A 6,731-nucleotide genomic window follows, 5' to 3' on the forward strand; every position below is an offset into this window, starting at 1 on the left:
AAGTTTAGTGGAAGCCTACTCAAGGTGCAACCAAATCCAGATGAATCCTGAGGAAGATGAGAAGACAACCTTCATGATGGACTAGGGACTCTATTGTTATCAGGCGATGCCTTTCAAGCTAAAAGACTTAGGAGCAACATACCAACGCCTGGTCAATCGGATGTTCGAGGGGCATATAGGTCACAATATGGAGGTTTACATCAATGACCTACTTGTCAAAAGCAGGGAACCCGAGTGCCACTTGTATGACTTGTAAGAAACCATCGCGGTCCTACGATGGTATAGAATGAAGCTTAACCCACTGAAGTGTGCCTTTGGAGTAGAGTTGGGCAAGTGCTTTGGTTTTATGGTCTTCGAGCATTTGATTAAGGCCTATCGAGAGAAGATCGACGCCATCATAAACATGCATCCCTCGTGCAATATTAACGGCATCCAAAAATTGGCAGGATGAATTGTCGTTCTCAATCAATTCATTCTCGGTCAACAGATAAATAGTTTCCATTCTTCAATGTCCTAAGAAAATCTCAAGATTCAAATCTCAACTGCGGCCGGGTGTTCAAGCGGTTGAAGACTCTTCACTTCCCTCTTCGGTTGCTTCCAAGATCCTTGCATGGATGACAAGTGGTATAGGTTTTTTCTTCCCCTTTCTCTATTGCCAAGAATGACTCTTAGAATTCTCCACTTGGATTGAAATGGGAAGGGACATCTTGGGGGTGGCGTGTAGGGTTTCTCCTTCCTTGGCCGAAATCCCAATCTTTTCCCTTTATGCCCTTACTTTCCTTAAGCAAGTGATATATCTCTTCAAGGGTATCTTGGTAAAACATCTCATCATGCCTCTTCCTTTTCCCAACTAGTAACCTTAGGCATGGATGACAAGTGGCATTGGGCATGTGCCATAGCCCTAGCTATCCCCTCCTTCCTTTTCCCATGTTGATGCTTCATCTTCCTAGTGGTCCTTTCCTAGGTGACTTTTCATGTGCTATTGGTCTAAAAATAATCTAAGTAACAAGTGGCAAGTGAATGGGGTGCTTGGGAGTGTGTTAGTCGAAACCCTATGGGTATATTTGTCGTTGATACAAAAGTCCCTTCATGTATTCTTCTAGAAGCTTAGTGCATACTTGACACTTGGCAAAAACTGACCAAATTTAAAATCCTTTGTGCCCCTTCGGTTTCCAATGCAGACTTTCTAGAAAAGCTATATTTCTCTTCCCTAGGCTTCCCTTCCCAATAAATCTACCCTGAAACTCGAATTTTGGGAGGGACAAGGGTCTAGGCATGTGGGAAGATGGGCTAGCCAAAAATCCCTTAGTCTTCCTAGGTTCCTTTTGTCCCTTGATTCACCTGTTGACAAGTGGCGATTCCTCTAGGGTAGGCGTGCAAGCCACTTCTTGGTGCTTTTCTATACTTCTCTCTCCCCCTTATCCCACTATTAAGTCTAGATTCACAGTGTAACACTTACATGACACATGACACTAGTGACTAAGATTTGGGTCATGAGCCTAGAGTCATTGGGCTTGGGTTTCTAAATTGAGCCAAAAACTACAAGGTAATATAAGGTCACTCTCTTCTTGGGCTCAAGTTACTAAATCAAAGATTCTAAGGCCTTTCAAAGTAACTAAGGTTCCTAAAATGCCATGGCACCCAAGAATGAATTCTATGGGCCATGTCTAGACAAACCCGGGTCATCACATCCTCCCCTCCTTAGAAAAAGATTTCGTCCTTGAAATTGGACGAAATCGGCCCCGTAACCATTAATCAAAACACTCGTGGAAGAAATATCGGGCTACCACCTATTCCATAAGTGGTTGTAGACTTCTCAAACGATGTTAAGGACGGGGGCACTTCATCTGCCTTTTCTGTCACTGAATCCTGTGAAAAAATAGAAAATGGCTTCCAAGTCATAGTCAAAATACATATTGACTCCCATCTCGTTCAACCTATGCTATATCTCAAGTTCTGTGTCCTCGATTGGTTGACCTTCTTCATGGAAGTGAATACAATATGCAGACATGTCCGAGGTCTCACAAGGTATAAACCTATTTGTGCGTTCTTCCGCTATGCGACTCAATTCTGCCTTTAGATCAAAACTGTGCAGATTTCTTCTTTTTGCTTCCTTTGAGCTACACCATGGTTGTCATTCCTCATGTGGTAATGCTTGTCGAAAACGAAGCCTTCCTCGAGAGTCCGCATCCATCATATGAGTGCGATGATGCTTAAATATCTTCATCACTTGCTGCTTTCTTCTGAGGCGATCTCTGATACAACGTTCTCTTCATTCTCTCAATTGTGCCACTAAAGAAATAGACATATGTGGGGTCCTTCTTCAACGTGCCATCCCCTGTTTCAAGGGTTTGGTAGGTGTACACAAGGTTACCACGCTTAAACTAACAAACAGGAAACATTCACGAGAAAAACATTCACGCATATAAATATATGTATATATATATATATATATCAAACAATCCATGCATACGTCAAGAGTTCTAAGATACAAACAATTGAGGATATTCACTTCTCATTGTATCCTCCCATTCTCAAATTGCTTCTTCAAATTCTGGATTATTCCAGAGTACTTTTACTAAAGGAATTGATTATGCCAAAAGAATAATGCGGTAGTTGTAGCACAGCTTTGGGGTGTCAATTCTACAGAGAGACAAATTAAAAGAATAGTAGAAAGAACATAGAAACTAAAGAAAAATATTAAATGATTAATAAAGAACAAAGATTAAGACTAAATACAAATTAAAGTGAAGCAGAGTAACTAAAGATTAAGTTTAAACGCAAATTAAAGTGAAACAAAGTAACTAACAGAAGAAGTACTCAAATTTGATGAACAATAAAGTATTGGAAATCCCTTGCACAAATCCAAAAGTTTAAATATTCTTAATTCATTGAATAACTTAATTGGGAACTCAATTCCCAAAATTCCCAATAGAAAGGTATAGATTTATATACCAAAATTAAACCAAATGTAACCCTTTCAAAAATCATTCCCCACTTATAAAATATGTAAACTATTATCGCTATTGAGAAAATTTAACGACGACAATATACTCAGGGAGCGTTATTGCAGCAAAGAATTAAATCAATATAGATAAATAATTGATCCAAAACATAATCAAAGAGCTAATCTTTTCAATAGAAAAAGCATGACTGAATCTATAAACAGAATAAATTCTATGATTATTCGGAGAAGAAAACTAATGAGAATGCAAAGTGTCATATTTCTCTCCGTTCATGTTTAGTCTTTTATACTCATTTGGTGTCTAAATGTACTCATTATTCTTATATTTTTATTTAGTAAGCAAACAGAGTCGTTTAATGCAAAACGAAGTTAATTGGGTGGTTCTAGACAGTTCCAATACTGCTTCGTAATCTGGGCATAAGTCTCTCATGTAATCTCCGGTTGAGATGATTCAAGATGCTATGGAACCCCAAGACAAGGATATACAACTTTCATCTTTTGAGTTTTGAAATATACTGGTTTAATAAAGGTAGAAATTGGGCTTAAATTTGGCACACCTGCCCTACTGACATTTTAGAATGTTCGGCCTTATCGTGCAATTCAAATATACGATTTAATTGAAGATGTTTTGGAGATTTGGTGCATGAAAGTTACAGCTAGAAAACACCACTTTCCTAGTTATATTATGACTATCTTTTATTTTTAATATTTCCTTTAATTAAATCAGATTTGGATATGGTTATTGGAGGATAATGTTTAGGATATTTTAGGAGATTTTGGAGGATTCTAAAAAGGGGGGCATGGACGTGTAAAAGAAAAGAAGATCATCAGACTAGGGCATCTCTCTCCCCTCTTCTCTAACTCCTCCTTCCAGTTTTCACGATGACTTTGTGTGGCTAAACTTTCATAATTGGTCAAAGGAAACGGAAACCTCGGAATCAATAAAACTGTGAGATCTGATTTGTTTTTAGTGTTCAATTTATCTTTGAGTATCAAATGTTTTTCTCTGCCTATTTTCATGATTGTCTCGTTTAATTACTAGGAGGCCTACTAGTTTATTATTCGTTGCGATCTATTGCTAGATTAGATATCAAATCCGTAATTGTTTGATCCCTCTGATTTGTTAAGCAACAAAGATTTGATGATTTGCTGCATCAGAAATTATTAGATCTTATGAAGAACGCTTGACGAAATTAAATGCAACCGCTTGTGCTTGTATTGTTTAGCTTCATCGATCTCTCTAACTCTTGAGGTGGCTACTAAATTAAACCTTTAGCGCTTGTCTTGGGTTGTTTAGTAGTTAGGGTTAACTAGATCGCTTGTTTTCTAATTAACTGCGACTAAGGAGAGATAGGAAAATAATTCCAACGGTGAATATTCAAAGTATAAATTAATATATATTTGCATCGATGATCAGTAGTAAAATTTCGATGGTGGATGTTAACTTAGACCAAGGTTTGTTCTTTTGATTGATTTTGATACTTTAATTTGAATTGTTTCTTAGTTGTTCTTCTTAAAATTATTTTCGGTATACTCAAACCCCCTCCCAATCCTTGTTCACGTAGCATAAAACTAGGCTAAATACTCTCTGTGGGAACGATCCTTACTTGCACTACTACATGTATTTTTAGGAGTATAGGTTTTATTTTTGGTTGCCTGCGACAGCACACCAAAGTTTGGCGCTGTTGCTGGGGAGTGATTCTAGTTGATTTTTGTGCTACTTGTGATCCTTATTTCATTCTTGAAATTTTTGAAAAAAAATAATCGTTAGTTTTTGATAGTTATTTTTATTACTCTAGACTTTTCCTAATTTTTTTTTCATGGTTTATTAGAATTTCCTTGATTGTTTATGATTGTAACTCGATCTTCTAATCAAGGTGATTTTCAGTGAGATCCAAAAATAGAGAGAACTTTGTGCAAGTTAAGGAAGGAAGCTCGGAGAAATTATGAAAAGAGCGATCTGACTCTTGATTCCCTATTTGCTAGCAATTCTGATTTAGAAGAGGAGGAAGTCATGGCTGGAAATCGAACTTTGAAAGAGCTTGCCGTCCCTGATTTGAATCAACAACCTTTATGCATAATGTTCCCTACTTTAGATGCTACTACTACTTTTGAATTAAAATCTGGACTAAGACATCTCTTGCCCACTTTTCATGGCCTTGCAGGTGAAGATCCTCACAAGCATTTAAAAGAGTTTCATGTGGTATGTACGAGTATGAAACCCGCAAGGGTGACTGAAGAGCAAATTAAATTAAGAGCCTTTCCGTTTTCTTTGAAGGATTCGGCTAAGGATTGGCTCTATTATCTACCCTTTGGGAGTATTGTCACATGGAATGAGATGAAGAGGTTGTTTTGGGAGAAATATTTCCCAGCTTCAAGGGCAGCCAACATTCGAAAGGAAATTTGTGGTATAAGGCAGCATAATGAAGAGTCCATACATTAATATTGGGAACGTTTTAAGAAATTATATGCAAGCTGCCCCCATCATCAAATTAGTGAGCAGCTAGTTATCCAGTATTTCTATGAGGGCCTTCATTCCACTGATAGGAGCATGATTGATGCTACTAGCGGAGGAGCTTTAATGGATAAAACTCCCGAGGCCACGAGAAACTTGATTACAAATATGGCGGCCAATTCTCAACAATTTGGCACTAGGCTTGACCGTCCATTTAAGCATGATAATGAGGTAAATATTTCCTCCCTTGAACTATAAATTGCGAGTCTAATTTCTCTTGTTCGTCAAATGGATGTAGGTAATATGCAAATGGCGAAGGCTTGTGGGATTTGTTCGGTAGTAGGGCATCCAACCAATATGTGCCTAACTCTTCAATAGGAGCCCATTGAACAAGTGGATGCGGTGGGTGGTTTTTCTAGACAACCGCAAAGGAAGTATGATCCCTATTGGAATGTATAACCCGGGATGGAGGGCTATGGGAATCCACAAGTAAATCAACCCGCGACTCAAAACCGCCTTAGTTACCAGCAATATAAGCAACCATACCCTCCCAGACAACAACAGGGCCAAACTTCTAATTCTGGTATGTCTTTAGAAGATATTGTTAAGTCTCTTGCCACTAACACCTTGCAATTTCAACAGGAGATGAGGTTCAGTATTCAAATTTTGGACAATCAGATGGGCCAGATGGCAACTGCAATTAGTCAGCTAGGGGTGCAAAGTTTGGGAAATTACCCTCTCAAACAGTAGTAAATCCAAGAGAAAATGCAAGTGCAATCATTTTGAGAAGTGGTAAAGAGGTTGAGATTCCAGTAAAGGCAACACCTGCATCATCGAATCAAGAAAATGAGAAAAACGTCGTTGTAGATGGGAACATTCCAAATGACGATGACGTACCTAAGTGTAAGTTTCCACCTCTTTCTGATTATAAACCAGTACCTCCTTTTCCTCAAGATTTAGTAGAATCTAGAAAAGATGAGCTAAATAAAGATTTATATGAGACTTTTCGTAGATGCGAGGTAAATATTCCACTTTTAGATGCTATTAAACAAGTAGCTCGTTATACTAAATTCCTGAAAGAACTGTGTACAACTAAGAGGAAACAGAAACTTAAAGGATGTGAGAAGGTGAGAGTAGGGGAGAATGTTTTTGCAATTATTCAAAGAAAGCTCCCTGCGAAGTGCAAAGATCCTGGCATGTTTATTATCCCTTATATGATAGGTAACACTAGATTTGAGAATGCCATGATAGATTTAGGAGCTTTTATCAATGTCATATCATATTCTATATATGCTTCTTTGAAACTTGGAC

General features: G+C 38.0%; 1 non-coding gene across 1 annotated transcript; it reads right to left on the reverse strand.

The window, feature by feature from the left end:
• Positions 1 to 5,351: 5,351 nt before the first annotated feature.
• Positions 5,352 to 5,458, reverse strand: LOC121253715. Its single transcript, XR_005938439.1, has one exon. It is a non-coding gene; the product is annotated as a small nucleolar RNA R71 (small nucleolar RNA).
• Positions 5,459 to 6,731: the final 1,273 nt, after the last annotated feature.

This window comes from Juglans microcarpa x Juglans regia, chromosome 2S (genome assembly GCF_004785595.1).
Source record: "Juglans microcarpa x Juglans regia isolate MS1-56 chromosome 2S, Jm3101_v1.0, whole genome shotgun sequence".
Lineage (NCBI taxonomy): Eukaryota > Viridiplantae > Streptophyta > Magnoliopsida > Fagales > Juglandaceae > Juglans > Juglans microcarpa x Juglans regia.